Here is a 20201-nt window from a genome sequence, read left to right as displayed (position 1 = left end):
TCATCTTGACGATGGAACACAGAAATTGCGTCGGAATTAATACAACAGGCACCATGCTGACTTCTGTCCGGGAGAGTAATACTTCTAACTGTCTCTGCTTTGATTCCTTCCTGGGATGCCAGTAATAGATTCCGATGGACATGAGAAGGTTTACTGTAACCTGTGGACCTTCATCTTGATGTTGAAGCACAGAAATTGCGTCGGAATTGAATACAGCAGGCACCATGCTGACTTCTCTCCGGGAGAGTAATGCTTTTAACTATGTGTGCTATGATTCGTTCCTGGGATTCCAGTAATAGATTTCGATGGACATGGGAAGGTTTACTGTAACCTGTGGACCTTCATCTTGACGATGAAAAACAGAAATTGCGTCGGAATTGAAAACAACAGGCACCATGCTGACTTCTGTCCGGGAGAGTAATACTTCTAACTGTCTCTGCTTTGATTCTTTCCTGGGATGCCAGTAATAGATTCCGATGGACATGAGAAGGTTTACTGTAACCTGTGGACCTTCATCTTGACGATGAAGCACAGAAATTGCGTCGGAATTGAATACAGCAGGCACCATGCTGACTTCTCTCCGGGAGAGTAATGCTTTTAACTATCTGTGCTAAGATTCGTTCCTAGGATTCCAGTATAGATTCCGATGGACATGGGAAGGTTTACTGTAACCTGTGGACCTTCAACGTGACGATGAAGCACAGAAATTGCTCCGGAATTGAATACAACAGGCACCATGCCGACTTCTCTCCGGGAGAGTAATGCTTCTAACTATCTGTGCTCTGATTCGTTCCTGGGATTCCAGTAATAGATTCCGATGGACATGGGAAGGTTTACTGTAACCTTTGGACCTTCATCTTGACGATGAAGCACAGAAATTGCGTCGAATATGAATACAACAGGCACCATGCCGACTTCTCTCCGGGAGGGTAATGCTTCTAACTATCTGTGCTTTGATTCGTTCCTGGGATTCCAGTAATAGATTCCGATGGACATGGGAAGGTTTACTGTAACCTGTGGACCTTCATCTTGACGATGAAACACAGGAATTGCGTCGGAATTGAATACAACAGGCACCATGGCGACTTCTGTCCGGGAGAGTAATACTTCTAACTGTCTCTGCTATGATTCTTTCCTGGGGTGCCAGTAATAGATTCCGATGGACATGGGAAGGTTTGCTGTAACCTGTGGACCTTCATCTTGACGATGAAGCACAGAAATTGCGTCGGAATTGAATACAACAGGCACCATGCTGACTTCTCTCCGGGAGAGTAATGCTTGTAACTATCTGTGCTTTGATTCGTTCCTGGGATTCCAGTAATAGATTCCGATGGACATGGGAATGTTTACTGTATCCTGTGGACCTTCGACGTGACGATGAAACACAGAAATTGCGTCGGAATTGAATACAACAGGACCATGCCGACTTCTGTCCGGGAGAGTAATACTTCTAACTGTCTCTGCTTTGATTCTTTCCTGGGATGCCAGTAACAGATTCCAATGGACATGGGAAGGTGTACTGTAATTTGTGGACCTTCATCTTGACGATGAAGCACAGAAATTGCGTCGGAATTGAATACAGAAGCCAACATGCTGACTTCTCTCCGGGATAGAAATGCTTCTAACTATCTGTGCTTTGATTCGTTCCTGGGATTCCAGTAATAGATTCCGATGGACATGGGAAGGTTTACTGTAACCTGTGGACCTTCAACGTGTCGATGAAACACAGAAATTGCGTCGGAATTGAATACAACAGGCACCATGCCGACTTCTGTCCGGGAGAGTAATGCTTCTAACTGTCTCTGCTTTGATACTTTCCTGGGATGCCAATAATAGATTCCGATGGACATGGGAAGGTTTACTGTAACCTGTGGACCTTCAACGTGACGATGAAGCACAGAAATTGCGTCGGAATTGAATACAACAGGCACCATGCCGACATCTCTCCGGGAGAGTAATGCTTCTAACTATCTGTGCTTTGATTCGTTCCTGGGATTCCAGTAATAGATTCCGATGGACATGAGAAGGTTTACTGTAACCTGTGGACCTTCATCTTGACGATGAAGCACAGAAATTGCGTCGGAATTGAATACAGCAGGCACCATGCTGACTTCTCTCCGGGAGAGTAATGCTTTTAACTATCTGTGCTATGATTCGTTCCTGGGATTCCAGTAATAGATTTCGATGGACATGGGAAGGTTTACTGTAACCTGTGGACCTTCATCTTGACGATGAAACACAGAAATTGCGTCGGAAATGAATACAACAGGCACCATGCTGACTTCTGTCCGGGAGAGTAATACTTCTAACTGTCTCTGCTTTGATTCTTTCCTGGGATGCCAGTAATAGATTCCGATGGACATGAGATGGTTTACTGTAACCTGTGGACCTTCATCTTGACGATGAAGCACAGAAATTGCGTCGGAATTGAATACAGCAGGCACCATGCTGACTTCTCTCCGGGAGAGTAATGCTTCTAACTATCTGTGCTTTGATTCGTTCCTGGGATTCCAGTAATAGATTCCGATGGACATGGGAAGGTTTACTGTAACCTGTGGACCTTCAACGTGACGATGAAACACAGAAATTGCGTCGGAATTGAATACAACAGGCACCATGCCGACTTCTGTCCGGGAGAGTAATGCTTCTAACTGTCTCTGCTTTGTTTCTTTCCTGGGATGCCAATAATAGATTCCGATGGACATGGGAAGTTTTACTGTAACCTTTGGACCTTCATCTTGACGATGAAGCACAGAAATTTGCTTCGAATATGAATACAACAGGCACCATGCCGACTTCTCTCCGGGAGGGTAAGGCTTCTAACTATCTGTGCTTTGATTCGTTCCTGGGATTCCAGTAATAGATTCCGATGGACTTGGGAAGGTTTACTGTAACCTGTGGACCTTCATCTTGACGTTGAAACACAGGAATTGCGTCGGAATTGAATACAACAGGCACCATGGCGACTTCTGTCCGGGAGAGTAATACTTCTAACTGTCTCTGCTTTGATTCTTTCCTGGGGTGCCAGTAATAGATTCCGATGGACATGGGAAGGTTTGCTGTAACCTGTGGACCTTCATCTTGACGATGAAGCACAGAAATTGCGTCGGAATTGAATACAACAGGCACCATGCTGACTTCTCTCCGGGAGAGTAATGCTTGTAACTATCTGTGCTTTGATTCGTTCCTGGGATTCCAGTAATAGATTCCGATGGACATGGGAAGGTTTACTGTATCCTGTGGACATTCAACGTGACGATGAAACACAGAAATTGCGTCGGAATTGAATACAACAGGCACCATGCCGACTTCTGTCCGGGAGAGTAATACTTCTAACTGTCTCTGCTTTTGATTCTTTCCTGGGATGCCAGTAACAGATTCCGATGGACATGGGAAGGTGTACTGTAATTTGTGGACCTTCATCTTGACGATGAAGCACAGAAATTGCGTCGGAATTGAATACAGCAGGCAACATGCTGACTTCTCTCTGGGATAGTAATGCTTCTAACTATCTGTGCTTTGATTCGTTCGTGGGATTCCAGTAATAGATTCCGATGGACATGGGAAGGTTTACTGTAACCTGTGGACCTTCATCTTGACGATGGAACACAGAAATTGCGTCGGAATTGAATACAACAGGCACCATGCTGACTTCTGTCCGGGAGAGTAATGCTTCTAACTGTCTCTGCTTTGATTCTTTCCTGGGATGCCAATAATAGATTCCGATGGACATGGGAAGGTTTACTGTAACCTGTGGACCTTCAACGTGACGATGAAGCACAGAAATTGCGTCGGAATTGAATACAACAGGCACCATGCCGACATCTCTCCGGGAGAGTAATGCTTCTAACTATCTGTGCTTTGATTCGTTCCTGGGATTCCAGTAATAGATTTCGATGGACATGGGAAGGTTTACTGTAACCTGTGGACCTTCATCTTGACGATGGAACACAGAAATTGCGTCGGAATTGAATACAACAGGCACCATGCTGACTTCTGTCCGGGAGAGTAATACTTCTAACTGTCTCTGCTTTGATTCTTTCCTGGGATGCCAGTAATAGATTCCGATGGACATGAGAAGGTTTACTGTAACCTGTGGACCTTCATCGTGACGATGAAGCACAGAAATTGCGTCGGAATCGAATTCAGCAGGCACCATGCTGACTTCTCTCCGGGAGAGTAATGCTTTTAACTATCTGTGCTATGATTCGTTCCTGGGATTCCAGTATAGATTCCGATGGACATGGGAAGGTTTACTGTAACCTGTGGACCTTCAACGTGACGATGAAGCACAGAAATTGCGTCGGAATTGAATACAACAGGCACCATGCTGACTTCTCTCCGGGAGAGTAATGCTTCTAACTATCTGTGCTTTGATTCGTTCCTGGGATTCCAGTAATAGATTCCGATGGACATGGGACGGTTTACTGTAACCTGTGGACCTTCAACGTGACGATGAAGCACAGAAATTGCGTCGTAATTGAATACAACAGGCACCATGCCGACTTCTCTCCGGGAGAGTAATGCTTCTAACTATCTGTGCTTTGATTCGTTCCTGGGATTCCAGTAATAGATTCCGATGGACATGGAAAGGTTTACTGTAACCTGTGGACCTTCAACGTGACGATGAAGCACAGAAATTGCGTCGGAAGTTAATACAACAGGCACCATGCCGACTTCTCTCCGGGAGAGTTATGCTTCTAACTGTCTCTGCTTTGATTCTTTCCTGGGATGCCAGTAATAGATTCCGATGGACATGGGAAGGTTTACTGTAGCCTGTGGACCTTCAACGTGACGATGAAGCACAGAAATTGCGTCGGAATGGAATACAACAGGCACCATGCCGACATCTCTCCGGGAGAGTAATGCTTCTAACTATCTGTGCTTTGACTCGTTCCTGGGATTCCAGTAATAGGTTTCGATGGACATGGGAAGGTTTACTGTAACCTGTGGACCTTCATCTTGACGATGAAACACAGAAATTGCGTCGGAATTGAATACAACAGGCACCATGCTGACTTCTGTCCGAGAGAGTAATACTTCTAACTGTCTCTGCTTTGATTCTTTCCTGGGATGCCAGTAATAGATTCCGATGGACATGAGAAGGTTTACTGTAACCTGTGGACCTTCATCTTGACGATGAAGCACAGAAATTGCGTCGGATTTGAATACAGCAGGCACCATGCTGGCTTCTCTCCGGGAGAGTAATGCTTTTAACTATCTGTGCTATGATTCGTTCCTGGGATTCCAGTATAGATTCCGATGGACATGGGAAGGTTTACTGTAACCTGTGGACCTTCAACGTGACGATGAAGCACAGAAATTGCGTCGGAATTGAATACAACAGGCACCATGCCGACTTCTCTCCGGGAGAGTAATGCTTCTAACTATCTGTGCTTTGATTCGTTCCTGGGATTCCAGTAATAGATTCCGATGGACATGGGAAGGTTTACTGTAACCTTTGGACCTTCATCTTGACGATGAAGCACAGAAATTGCGTCGAATATGAATACAACAGGCACCATACCGACTTCTCTCCGGGAGAGTAATGCTTCTAATTATCTGTGCTTTGATTCGTTCCTGGGATTCCAGTAATAGATTCCGATGGACATGGGAAGGTTTACTGTAACCTGTGGACCTTCATCTTGACGATGAAACACAGAAATTGCGTCGGAATTGAATACAACAGGCACCATGGCGACTTCTGTCCGGGAGAGTAATACTTCTAACTGTCTCTGCTTTGATTGTTTCCTGGGGTGCCAGTAATAGATTCCGATGGACATGGGAAGGTTTGCTGTAACCTGTGGACCTTCATCTTGACGATGAAGCACAGAAATTGCGTCGGAATTGAATACAACAGGCACCATGCTGACTTCTCTCCGGGAGAGTAATGCTTCTAACTATCTGTGCTTTGACTCGTTCCTGGGATTCCAGTAATAGATTCCGATGGACATGAGAAGGTTTACTGTAACCTGTGGACTTTCATCTTGACGATGAAGCACAGAAATTGCGTCGGAATTGAATACAGCAGGCACCATGCTGACTTCTCTCCGGGAGAGTAATGCTTTTAACTATCTGTGCTATGATTCGTTCCTGGGATTCCAGTAATAGATTTCGATGGACATGGGAAGGTTTACTGTAACCTGTGGACCTTCATCTTGACGATGAAACACAGAAATTGCGGCGGAAATGAATACAACAGGCACCATGCTGACTTCTGTCCGGGAGAGTAATACTTCTAACTGTCTCTGCTTTGATTCTTTCCTGGGATGCCAGTAATAGATTCCGATGGACATGAGATGGTTTACTGTAACCTGTGGACCTTCATCTTGACGATGAAGCACAGAAATTGCGTCGGAATTGAATACAGCAGGCACCATGCTGACTTCTCTCCGGGAGAGTAATGCTTTTAACTATCTGTGCTATGATTCGTTCCTGGGATTCCAGTATAGATTCCGATGGACATGGGAAGGTTTACTGTAACCTGTGGACCTTCAACGTGACGATGAAGCACAGAAATTGCGTCGGAATAGAATACAACAGGCACCATGCTGACTTCTCTCCGGGAGAGTAATGCTTCTAACTATCTGTGCTTTGATTCGTTCCTGGGATTCCAGTAATAGATTCCGATGGACATGGGAAGGTTTACTGTAACCTGTGGACCTTCAACGTGACGATGAAGCACAGAAATTGCGTCGGAATTGAATACAACAGGCACCATGCCGACTTCTCTCCGGGAGAGTAATGTTTCTATCTATCTGTGCTTTGATTCGTTCCTGGGATTCCAGTAATAGATTCCGATGGACATGGGAAGGTTTACTGTAACCTGTGGACCTTCATCTTGACGATGAAAAACAGAAATTGCGTCGGAATTGAATACAACAGGCACCATGCTGACTTCTGTCCGGGAGAGTAATACTTCTAACTGTCTCTGCTTTGATTCTTTCCTGGGATGCCAGTAATAGATTCCGATGGACATGAGAAGGTTTACTGTAACCTGTGGACCTTCATCTTGACGATGAAGAACAGAAATTGCGTCGGAATTGAATACAGCAGGCACCATGCTGACTTCTCTCCGGGAGAGTAATGCTTTTAACTATCTGTGCTAAGATTCGTTCCTGGGATTCCAGTATAGATTCCGATGGACATGGGAAGGTTTACTGTAACCTGTGGACCTTCAACGTGACGATGAAGCACAGAAATTGCGTCGGAATTGAATACAACAGGCACCATGCCGACTTCTCTCCGGGAGAGTAATGCTTCTAACTATCTGTGCTCTGATTCGTTCCTGGGATTCCAGTAATAGATTCCGATGGACATGGGAAGGTTTACTGTAACCTTTGGACCTTCATCTTGACGATGAAGCACAGAAATTGCGTCGAATATGAATACAACAGGCACCATGCCGACTTCTCTCCGGGAGGGTAATGCTTCTAACTATCTGTGCTTTGATTCGTTCCTGGGATTCCAGTAATAGATTCCGATGGACATGGGAAGGTTTACTGTAACCTGTGGACCTTCATCTTGACGATGAAACACAGGAATTGCGTCGGAATTGAATACAACAGGCACCATGGCGACTTCTGTCCGGGAGAGTAATACTTCTAACTGTCTCTGCTTTGATTCTTTCCTGGGGTGCCAGTAATAGATTCCGATGGACATGGGAAGGTTTGCTGTAACCTGTGGACCTTCATCTTGACGATGAAGCACAGAAATTGCGTCGGAATTGAATACAACAGGCACCATGCTGACTTCTCTCCGGGAGAGTAATGCTTGTAACTATCTGTGCTTTGATTCGTTCCTGGGATTCCAGTAATAGATTCCGATGGACATGGGAAGGTTTACTGTATCCTGTGGACCTTCATCTTGACGATGAAGCACAGAAATTGCGTCGGAATTGAATACAGCAGGCAACATGCTGACTTCTCTCCGGGATAGTAATGCTTCTAACTATCTGTGCTTTGATTCGTTCCTGGGATTCCAGTAATAGATTCCGATGGACATGGGAAGGTTTACTGTAACCTGTGGACCTTCAACGTGACGATGAAACACAGAAATTGCGTCGGAATTGAATACAACAGGCACCATGCCGACTTCTGTCCGGGAGAGTAATGCTTCTAACTGTCTCTGCTTTGATTCTTTCCTGGGATGCCAATAATAGATTCCGATGGACATGGGAAGGTTTACTGTAACCTGTGGACCTTCAACGTGACGATGAAGCACAGAAATTGCGTCGGAATTGAATACAACAGGCACCATGCCGACATCTCTCCGGGAGAGTAATGCTTCTAACTATCTGTGCTTTGATTCGTTCCTGGGATTCCAGTAATAGATTTCGATGGACATGGGAAGGTTTACTGTAACCTGTGGACCTTCATCTTGACGATGGAACACAGAAATTGCGTCGGAATTGAATACAGCAGGCACCATGCTGACTTCTCTCCGGGAGAGTAATGCTTTTAACTATCTGTGCTATGATTCGTTCCTGGGATTCCAGTATAGATTCCGATGGACATGGGAAGGTTTACTGTAACCTGTGGACCTTCAACGTGACGATGAAGCACAGAAATTGCGTCGGAATTGAATACAACAGGCACCATGCTGACTTCTCTCCGGGAGAGTAATGCTTCTAACTATCTGTGCTTTGATTCGTTCCTGGGATTCCAGTAATAGATTCCGATGGACATGGGAAGGTTTACTGTAACCTGTGGACCTTCAACGTGACGATGAAGCACAGAAATTGCGTCGGAATTGAATACAACAGGCACCATGCCGACTTCTCTCCGGGAGAGTAATGTTTCTATCTATCTGTGCTTTGATTCGTTCCTGGGATTCCAGTAATAGATTCCGATGGACATGGGAAGGTTTACTGTAACCTGTGGACCTTCATCTTGACGATGAAAAACAGAAATTGCGTCGGAATTGAATACAACAGGCACCATGCTGACTTCTGTCCGGGAGAGTAATACTTCTAACTGTCTTTGCTTTGATTCTTTCCTGGGATGCCAGTAACAGATTCCGATGGACATGAGTAGGTTTACTGTAACCTGTGGACCTTTATCTTGACGATGAAGCACAGAAATTGCGTCGGAATTGAATACAGCAGGCACCATGCTGACTTCTCTCCGGGAGAGTAATGCTTTTAACTATCTGTGCTAAGATTCGTTCCTGGGATTCCAGTATGGATTCCGATGGACATGGGAAGGTTTACTGTAACCTGTGGACCTTCAACGTGACGATGAAGCACAGAAATTGCGTCGGAATTGAATACAACAGGCACCATGCCGACTTCTCTCCGGGAGAGTAATGCTTCTAACTATCTGTGCTCTGATTCGTTCCTGGGATTCCAGTAATAGATTCCGATGGACATGGGAAGGTTTACTGTAACCTTTGGACCTTCATCTTGACGATGAAGCACAGAAATTGCGTCGAATATGAATACAACAGGCACCATGCCGACTTCTCTCCGGGAGGGTAATGCTTCTAACTATCTGTGCTTTGATTCGTTCCTGGGATTCCAGTAATAGATTCCGATGGACATGGGAAGGTTTACTGTAACCTGTGGACCTTCATCTTGACGATGGAACACAGGAATTGCGTCGGAATTGAATACAACAGGCACCATGGCGACTTCTGTCCGGGAGAGTAATACTTCTAACTGTCTCTGCTTTGATTCTTTCCTGGGGTGCCAGTAATAGATTCCGATGGACATGGGAAGGTTTGCTGTAACCTGTGGACCTTCATCTTGACGATGAAGCACAGAAATTGCGTCGGAATTGAATACAACAGGCACCATGCTGACTTCTCTCCGGGAGAGTAATGCTTGTAACTATCTGTGCTTTGATTCGTTCCTGGGATTCCAGCAATAGATTCCGATGGACATGGGAAGGTTTACTGTATCCTGTGGACCTTCAACGTGACGATGAAACACAGAAATTGCGTCGGAATTGAATACAACAGTCACCATGCCGACTTCTGTCCGGGAGAGTAATACTTCTAACTGTCTCTGCTTTTGATTCTTTCCTGGGATGCCAGTAACAGATTCCGATGGACATGGGAAGGTGTACTGTAATTTGTGGACCTTCATCTTGACGATGAAGCACAGAAATTGCGTCGGAATTGAATACAGCAGGCAACATGCTGACTTCTCTCCGGGATAGTAATGCTTCTAACTATCTGTGCTTTGATTCGTTCCTGGGATTCCAGTAATAGATTCCGATGGACATGGGAAGGTTTACTGTAACCTGTGGACCTTCAACGTGACGATGAAACACAGAAATTGCGTCGGAATTGAATACAACAGGCACCATGCCGACTTCTGTCCGGGAGAGTAATGCTTCTAACTGTCTCTGCTTTGATTCTTTCCTGGGATGCCAATAATAGATTCCGATGGACATGGGAAGGTTTACTGTAACCTGTGGACCTTCAACGTGACGATGAAGCACAGAAATTGCGTCGGAATTGAATACAACAGGCATCATGCCGACATCTCTCCGGGAGAGTAATGCTTCTAACTATCTGTGCTTTGATTCGTTCCTGGGACTCCAGTAACAGATTTCGATGGACATGGGAAGGTTTACTGTAACCTGTGGACCTTCATCTTGACGATGGAACACAGAAATTGCGTCGGAATTGAATACAACAGGCACCATGCTGACTTCTGTCCGCGAGAGTAATACTTCTAACTGTCTCTGGTTTGATTCTTTCCTGGGATGCCAGTAATAGATTCCGATGGACATGAGAAGGTTTACTGTAACCTGTGGACCTTCATCGTGACGATGAAGCACAGAAATTGCGTCGGAATTGAATTCAGCAGGCACCATGCTGACTTCTCTCCGGGAGAGTAATGCTTTTAACTATCTGTGCTATGATTCGTTCCTGGGATTCCAGTATAGATTCCGATGGACATGGGAAGGTTTACTGTAACCTGTAGACCTTCAACGTGACGATGAAGCACAGAAATTGCGTCGGAATTGAATACAACAGGCACCATGCTGACTTCTCTCCGGGAGAGTAATGCTTCTAACTATCTGTGCTTTGATTCGTTCCTGGGATTCCAGTAATAGATTCCGATGGACAAAAGGGGCGGTTTACTGTAACCTGTGGACCTTCAACGTGACGATGAAGCACAGAAATTGCGTCGGAATTGAATACAACAGGCACCATGCCGACTTCTCTCCGGGAGAGTAATGCTTCTAACTATCTGTGCTTTGATTCGTTCCTGGGATTCCAGTAATAGATTCCGATGGACATGGAAAGGTTTACTGTAACCTGTGGACCTTCAACGTGACGATGAAGCACAGAAATTGCGTCGGAAGTTAATACAACAGGCACCATGCCGACTTCTCTCCGGGAGAGTTATGCTTCTAACTGTCTCTGCTTTGACTCTTTCCTGGGATGCCAGTAATAGATTCCGATGGACATGGGAAGGTTTACTGTAGCCTCTGGACCTTCAACGTGACGATGAAGCACAGAAATTGCGTCGGAATGGAATAAAACAGGCACCATGCCGACATCTCTCCGGGAGAGTAATGCTTCTAACTATCTGTGCTTTGATTCGTTCCTGGGATTCCAGTAATAGGTTTCGATGGACATGGGAAGGTTTACTGTAACCTGTGGACCTTCATCTTGACGATGAAACACAGAAATTGCGTCGGAATTGAATACAACAGGCACCATGCTGACTTCTGTCCGAGAGAGTAATACTTCTAACTGTCTCTGCTTTGATTCTTTCCTGGGATGCCAGTAATAGATTCCGATGGACATGAGAAGGTTTACTGTAACCTGTGGACCTTCATCTTGACGATGAAGCACAGAAATTGCGTCGGATTTGAATACAGCAGGCACCATGCTGGCTTCTCTCCGGGAGAGTAATGCTTTTAACTATCTGTGCTATGATTCGTTCCTGGGATTCCAGTATAGATTCCGATGGACATGGGAAGGTTTACTGTAACCTGTGGACCTTCAACGTGACGATGAAGCACAGAAATTGCGTCGGAATTGAATACAACAGGCACCATGCCGACTTCTCTCCGGGAGAGTAATGCTTCTAACTATCTGTGCTTTGATTCGTTCCTGGGATTCCAGTAATAGATTCCGATGGACATGGGAAGGTTTACTGTAACCTTTGGACCTTCATCTTGACGATGAAGCACAGAAATTGCGTCGAATATGAATACAACAGGCACCATGCCGACTTCTCTTCGGGAGAGTTATGCTTCTAATTATCTGTGCTTTGATTCGTTCCTGGGATTCCAGTAATAGATTTCGATGGACATGGGAAGGTTTACTGTAACCTGTGGACCTTCATCTTGACGATGGAACACAGAAATTGCGTCGGAATTGAATACAACAGGCACCATGCTGACTTCTGTCCGGGAGAGTAATACTTCTAACTGTCTCTGCTTTGATTCTTTCCTGGGATGCCAGTAATAGATTCCGATGGACATGAGAAGGTTTACTGTAACCTGTGGACCTTCATCGTGACGATGAAGCACAGAAATTGCGTCGGAATTGAATTCAGCAGGCACCATGCTGACTTCTCTCCGGGAGAGTAATGCTTCTAACTATCTGTGCTTTGATTCGTTCCTGGGATTCCAGTAATAGATTCCGATGGACATGGGACGGTTTACTGTAACCTGTGGACCTTCAACGTGACGATGAAGCACAGAAATTGCGTCGGAATTGAATACAACAGGCACCATGCCGACTTCTCTCCGGGAGAGTAATGCTTCTAACTATCTGTGCTTTGATTCGTTCCTGGGATTCCAGTAATAGATTCCGATGGACATGGAAAGGTTTACTGTAACCTGTGGACCTTCAACGTGACGATGAAGCACAGAAATTGCGTCGGAAGTTAATACAACAGGCACCATGCCGACTTCTCTCCGGGAGAGTTATGCTTCTAACTGTCTCTGCTTTGATTCTTTCCTGGGATGCCAGTAATAGATTCCGATGGACATGGGAAGGTTTACTGTAGCCTGTGGACCTTCAACGTGACGATGAAGCACAGAAATTGCGTCGGAATGGAATACAACAGGCACCATGCCGACATCTCTCCGGGAGAGTAATGCTTCTAACTATCTGTGCTTTGATTCGTTCCTGGGATTCCAGTAATAGGTTTCGATGGACATGGGAAGGTTTACTGTAACCTGTGGACCTTCATCTTGACGATGAAACACAGAAATTGCGTCGGAATTGAATACAACAGGCACCATGCTGACTTCTGTCCGAGAGAGTAATACTTCTAACTGTCTCTGCTTTGATTCTTTCCTGGGATGCCAGTAATAGATTCCGATGGACATGAGAAGGTTTACTGTAACCTGTGGACCTTCATCTTGACGATGAAGCACAGAAATTGCGTCGGATTTGAATACAGCAGGCACCATGCTGGCTTCTCTCCGGGAGAGTAATGCTTTTAACTATCTGTGCTATGATTCGTTCCTGGGATTCCAGTATAGATTCCGATGGACATGGGAAGGTTTACTGTAACCTTTGGACCTTCATCTTGACGATGAAGCACAGAAATTGCGTCGAATATGAATACAACAGGCACCATGCCGACTTCTCTTCGGGAGAGTAATGCTTCTAATTATCTGTGCTTTGATTCGTTCCTGGGATTCCAGTAATAGATTCCGATGGACATGGGAAGGTTTACTGTAACCTGTGGACCTTCATCTTGACGATGAAACACAGAAATTGCGTCGGAATTAAATACAACAGGCACCATGGCGACTTCTGTCCGGGAGAGTAATACTTCTAACTGTCTCTGCTTTGATTCTTTCCTGGGGTGCCAGTAATAGATGCCGATGGACATGGGAAGGTTTGCTGTAACCTGTGGACCTTCATCTTGACGATGAAGCACAGAAATTGCGTCGGAATTGAATACAACAGGCACCATGCTGACTTCTCTCCGGGAGAGTAATGCTTCTAACTATCTGTGCTTTGATTCGTTCCTGGGATTCCAGTAGTAGATTTCGATGGACGTGGGAAGGTTTACTGTAACCTGTGGACCTTCATCTTGACGATGGAACACAGAAATTGCGTCGGAATTGAATACAACAGGCACCATGCTGACTTCTGTGCGGGAGAGTAATACTTCTAACTGTCTCTGCTTTGATTCTTTCCTGGGATGCCAGTAATAGATTCCGATGGACATGAGAAGGTTTACTGTAACCTGTGGACCTTCATCGTGACGATGAAGCACAGAAATTGCGTCGGAATTGAATTCAGCAGGCACCATGCTGACTTCTCTCCGGGAGAGTAATGCTTTTAACTATCTGTGCTATGATTCGTTCCTGGGATTCCAGTATAGATTCCGATGGACATGGGAAGGTTTACTGTAACCTGTGGACCTTCAACGTGACGATGAAGCACAGAAATTGCGTCGGAATTGAATACAACAGGCACCATGCTGACTTCTCTCCGGGAGAGTAATGCTTCTAACTATCTGTGCTTTGATTCGTTCCTGGGATTCCAGTAATAGATTCCGATGGACATGGGACGGTTTACTGTAACCTGTGGACCTTCAACGTGACGATGAAGCACAGAAATTGCGTCGGAATTGAATACAACAGGCACCATGCCGACTTCTCTCCGGGAGAGTAATGCTTCTAACTATCTGTGCTTTGATTCGTTCCTGGGATTCCAGTAATAGATTCCGATGGACATGGAAATGTTTACTGTAACCTGTGGACCTTCAACGTACCGATGAAGCACAGAAATTGCGTCGGAAGTTAATACAACAGGCACCATGCCGACTTCTCTCCGGGAGAGTTATGCTTCTAACTGTCTCTGCTTTGATTCTTTCCTGGGATGCCAGTAATAGATTCCGATGGACATGGGAAGGTTTACTGTAGCCTGTGGACCTTCAACGTGACGATGAAGCACAGAAATTGCGTCGGAATGGAATACAACAGGCACCATGCCGACATCTCTCCGGGAGAGTAATGCTTCTAACTATCTGTGCTTTGATTCGTTCCTGGGATTCCAGTAATAGGTTTCGATGGACATGGGAAGGTATACTGTAACCTGTGGACCTTCATCTTGACGATGAAACACAGAAATTGCGTCGGAATTGAATACAACAGGCACCATGCTGACTTCTGTCCGAGAGAGTAATACTTCTAACTGTCTCTGCTTTGATTCTTTCCTGGGATGCCAGTAATAGATTCCGATGGACATGAGAAGGTTTACTGTAACCTGTGGACCTTCATCTTGACGATGAAGCACAGAAATTGCGTCGGATTTGAATACAGCAGGCACCATGCTGGCTTCTCTCCGGGAGAGTAATGCTTTTAACTATCTGTGCTATGATTCGTTCCTGGGATTCCAGTATAGATTCCGATGGACATGGGAAGGTTTAGTGTAACCTGTGGACCTTCAACGTGACGATGAAGCACAGAAATTGCGTCGGAATTGAATACAACAGGCACCATGCCGACTTCTCTCCGGGAGAGTAATGCTTCTAACTATCTGTGCTTTGATTCGTTCCTGGGATTCCAGTAATAGATTCCGATGGACATGGGAAGGTTTACTGTAACCTTTGGACCTTCATCTTGACGATGAAGCACAGAAATTGTGTCGAATATGAATACAACAGGCACCATGCCGACTTCTCTCCGGGAGAGTAATGCTTCTAACTATCTGTGCTTTGATTCGTTCCTGGGATTCCAGTAATAGATTCCGATGGACATGGGATGGTTTACTGTAACCTGTGGACCTTCATCTTGACGATGAAACACAGAAATTGCGTCGGAATTGAATACAACAGGCACCATGGCGACTTCTGTCCGGGAGAGTAATACTTCTAACTGTCTCTGCTTTGATTCTTTCCTGGGGTGCCAGTAATAGATTCCGATGGACATGGGAAGGTTTGCTGTAACCTGTGGACCTTCATCTTGACGATGAAGCACAGAAATTGCGTCGGAATTGAATACAACAGGCACCATGCTGACTTCTCTCCGGGAGAGTAATGCTTGTAACTATCTGTGCTTTGATTCGTTCCTGGGATTCCAGTAATAGATTGCGATGGACATGGGAATGTTTACTGTATCCTGTGGACCTTCAACGTGACGATGAAACACAGAAATTGCGTCGGAATTGAATACAACAGGCACCATGCCGACTTCTGTCCGGGAGAGTAATACTTCTAACTGTCTCTGCTTTGATTCTTTCCTGGGATGCCAGTAACAGATTCCAATGGACATGGGAAGGTGTACTGTAATTTGTGGACCTTCATCTTGACGATGAAGCACAGAAATTGCGTCGGAATTGAATACAGCAGGCACCATGCTGACTTCTCTCCGGGATAGTAATGCTTCTAACTATCTGTGCGTTGATTCGTTCCTGGGATTCCAGTAATAGATTCCGATGGACATGGGAAGGTTCACTGTAACCTGTGGACCTTCAACGTGTCGATGAAACACAGAAATTGCGTCGGAATTGAATACAACAGGCACCATGCCGACTTCTGTCCGGGAGAGTAATGCTTCTAACTGTCTCTGCTTTGATTCTTTCCTGGGATGCCAATAATAGATTCCGATGGACATGGGAAGGTTTACTGTAACCTGTGGACCTTCAACGTGACGATGAAGCACAGAAATTGCGTCGGAATTGAATACAACAGGCACCATGCCGACATCTCTCCGGGAGAGTAATGCTTCTAACTATCTGTGCTTTGATTCGTTCCTGGGATTCCAGTAATAGATTCCGATGGACATGAGAAGGTTTACTGTAACCTGTGGACCTTCATCTTGACGATGAAACACAGAAATTGCGTCGGAAATGAATACAACAGGCACCATGCTGACTTCTGTCCGGGAGAGTAATACTTCTAACTGTCTCTGCTTTGATTCTTTCCTGGGATGCCAGTAATAGATTCCGATGGACATGAGATGGTTTACTGTAACCTGTGGACCTTCATCTTGACGATGAAGCACAGAAATTTCGTCGGAATTGAATACAGCAGGCACCATGCTGACTTCTCTCCGGGAGAGTAATGCTTTTAACTATCTGTACTATGATTCGTTCCTGGGATTCCGGTATAGATTCCGATGGACATGGTAAGGTTTACTGTAACCTGTGGACCTTCAACGTGACGATGAAGCACAGAAATTGCGTCGGAATTGAATACAACAGGCACCATGCTGACTTCTCTCCGGGAGAGTAATGCTTCTAACTATCTGTGCTTTGATTCGTTCCTGGGATTCCAGTAATAGATTCCGATGGACATGGGAAGGTTTACTGTAACCTGTGGACCTTCAACGTGACGATGAAGCACAGAAATTGCGTCGGAATTGAATACAACTGGCACCATGCCGACTTCTCTCCGGGAGAATAATGTTTCCATCTATCTGTGCTTTGATTCGTTCCTGGGATTCCAGTAATAGATTCCGATGGACATGGGAAGGTTTACTGTAACCTGTGGACCTTCAACGTGACGATGAAGCACAGAAATTGCGTCGGAATTTAATACAACAGGCACCATGCCGACTTCTCTCCGGGAGAGTAATGCTTCTAACTATCTGTGCTTTGATTCGTTCCTGGGATTCCAGTAATAGATTCCGATGGACATGGGAAGGTTTACTGTAACCTTTGGACCTTCATCTTGACGATGAAGCACAGAAAATGCGTCGGAATTGAATACAGCAGGCAACATGCTGACTTCTCTCCGGGATAGTAATGCTTCTAACTATCTGTGCTTTGATTCGTTCCTGGGATTCCAGTAATAGATTCCGATGGACATGGGAAGGTTTACTGTAACCTGTGGACTTTCAACGTGACGATGAAACACAGAAATTGCGTCGGAATTGAATACAACGTGCACCATGCCGACTTCTGTCCGGGAGAGTAATGCTTCTAACTGTCTCTGCTTTGTTTCTTTCTTGGGATGCCAATAATAGATTCCGATGGACATGGGAAGGTTTACTGTAACCTGTGGACCTTCAACGTGACGATGAAGCACAGAAATTGCGTCGGAATGGAATACAACAGGCACCATGCCGACATCTCTCCGGGAGAGTAATGCTTCTAACTATCTGTGCTTTGATTCGTTCCTGGGATTCCAGTAATAGATTTCGATGGACATGGGAAGGTTTACTGTAACCTGTGGACCTTCATCTTGACGATGGAACACTGAAATTGCGTCGGAATTGAATACAACAGGCACCATGCTGACTTCTGTCCGGGAGAGTAATACTTCTAACTGTCTCTGCTTTGATTCTTTCCTGGGGTGCCAGTAATAGATTCCGATGGACATGGGAAGGATTGCTGTAACCTGTGGACCTTCATCTTGACGATGAAGCACAGAAATTGCGTCGGAATTGAATACAACAGGCACCATGCTGACTTCTCTCCGGGAGAGTAATGCTTGTAACTATCTGTGCTTTGATTCGTTCCTGGGATTCCAGTAATAGATTCCGATGGACATGGGAATGTTTACTGTATCCTGTGGACCTTCAACGTGACGATGAAACACAGAAATTGCGTCGGAATTGAATACAACAGGCACCATGCCGACTTCTGTCCGGGAGAGTAATACTTCTAACCGTCTCTGCTTTGATTCTTTCCTGGGATGCCAGTAACAGATTCCGATGGACATGGGAAGGTGTACTGTAATTTGTGGACCTTCATCTTGACGATGAAGCACAGAAATTGCGTCGGAATTGAATATAGCAGGCAACATGCTGACTTCTCTCCGGGATAGTAATGCTTCTAACTATCTGTGCTTTGATTCGTTCCTGGGATTCCAGTAATAGATTCCGATGGACATGGGAAGGTTTACTGTAACCTGTGGACCTTCAACGTGACGATGAAACGCAGAAATTGCGTCGGAATTGAATACAACAGGCACCATGCCGACTTCTGTCCGGGAGAGTAATGCTTCTAACTGTCTCTGCTTTGATTCTTTCCTGGGATGCCAATAATAGATTCCGATGGACATGGGAAGGTTTACTGTAACCTGTGGACCTTCAAAGTGACGATGAAGCACAGAAATTGCGTCGGAATTGAATACAACAGGCACCATGCCGACATCTCTCCGGGAGAGTAATGCTTCTAACTATCTGTGCTTTGATTCGTTCCTGGGATTCCAGTAATAGATTTCGATGGACATGGGAAGGTTTACTGTAACCTGTGGACGTTCATCTTGACGATGGAACACAGAAATTGCGTCGGAATTGAATACAACAGGCACCATGCTGACTTCTGTCCGGGAGAGTAATACTTCTAACTGTCTCTGCTTTGATTCTTTCCTGGGATGCCAGTAATAGATTCTGATGGACATGGGAAGGTTTACTGTAACCTGTGGACCTTCAACGTGACGATGAAGCACAGAAATTGCGTCGGAATTGAATACAACAGGCACCATGCCGACTTCTCTCCGGGAGAGTAATGCTTTTAACTATCTGTGCTATGATTCGTTCCTGGGATTCCAGTAATAGATTCGGATGGACATGGGAAGGTTTACTGTAACCTGTGGACCTTCATCTTGACGATGAAGCACAGAAATTGCGTCGAATATGAATACAACATGCACCATGCCGACATCTCTCCGGGAGAGTAATGCTTCCAACTGTCTGTGCTTTGATTCGTTCCTGGGATTCCAGTAATAGATTCCGATGGACATGGGAAGGCTTACTGTAACCAGTGGACCTTCATCTTGACGATGAAGTACAGAAATTGCGTCGGAATTGAATACAACAGGCACCATTCGGACTTTTCTCCGGGACAGTAATGCTTCTAATTATCTGTGCTTTGATTCGTTCCTGGGATTCCAGTAATAGATTCCGATGGACACGAGAAGGTTTGCTGCAACCTGTGGACCTTCAACGTGACGATGAAGCACAGAAATTGCGTCAGAATTGAATACAACAGGCACCATGCCGACTTCTCTCCGGGAGAGTAATGCTTCTAACTGTCTCTGCTTTGATTCTTTCCTGGGATGCCAGTAATAGATTCCGATGGACATGGGAAGGTTAACTGTAACCTGTGGACCTTCATCTTGACGATGAAGCACAGAAATTGCGTCGGAATTGAATACAACAGGCACCATGCTGACTTCTCTTCGGGAGAGTATTGCTTCTAACTATCTGTGCTTTGATTCGTTCCTGGGATTCCAGTAATAGATTCCGATGGACATGGGAAAGTTTACTGTAACCTGTGGACCTTCAACGTGACGATGAAGCACAGAAATTGCGACG

This window comes from Schistocerca americana, chromosome 4 (assembly GCF_021461395.2).
Source record: "Schistocerca americana isolate TAMUIC-IGC-003095 chromosome 4, iqSchAmer2.1, whole genome shotgun sequence".
NCBI classification, from domain to species: domain Eukaryota; kingdom Metazoa; phylum Arthropoda; class Insecta; order Orthoptera; family Acrididae; genus Schistocerca; species Schistocerca americana.
Note: the sequence above shows the minus strand (reverse complement) of the source record.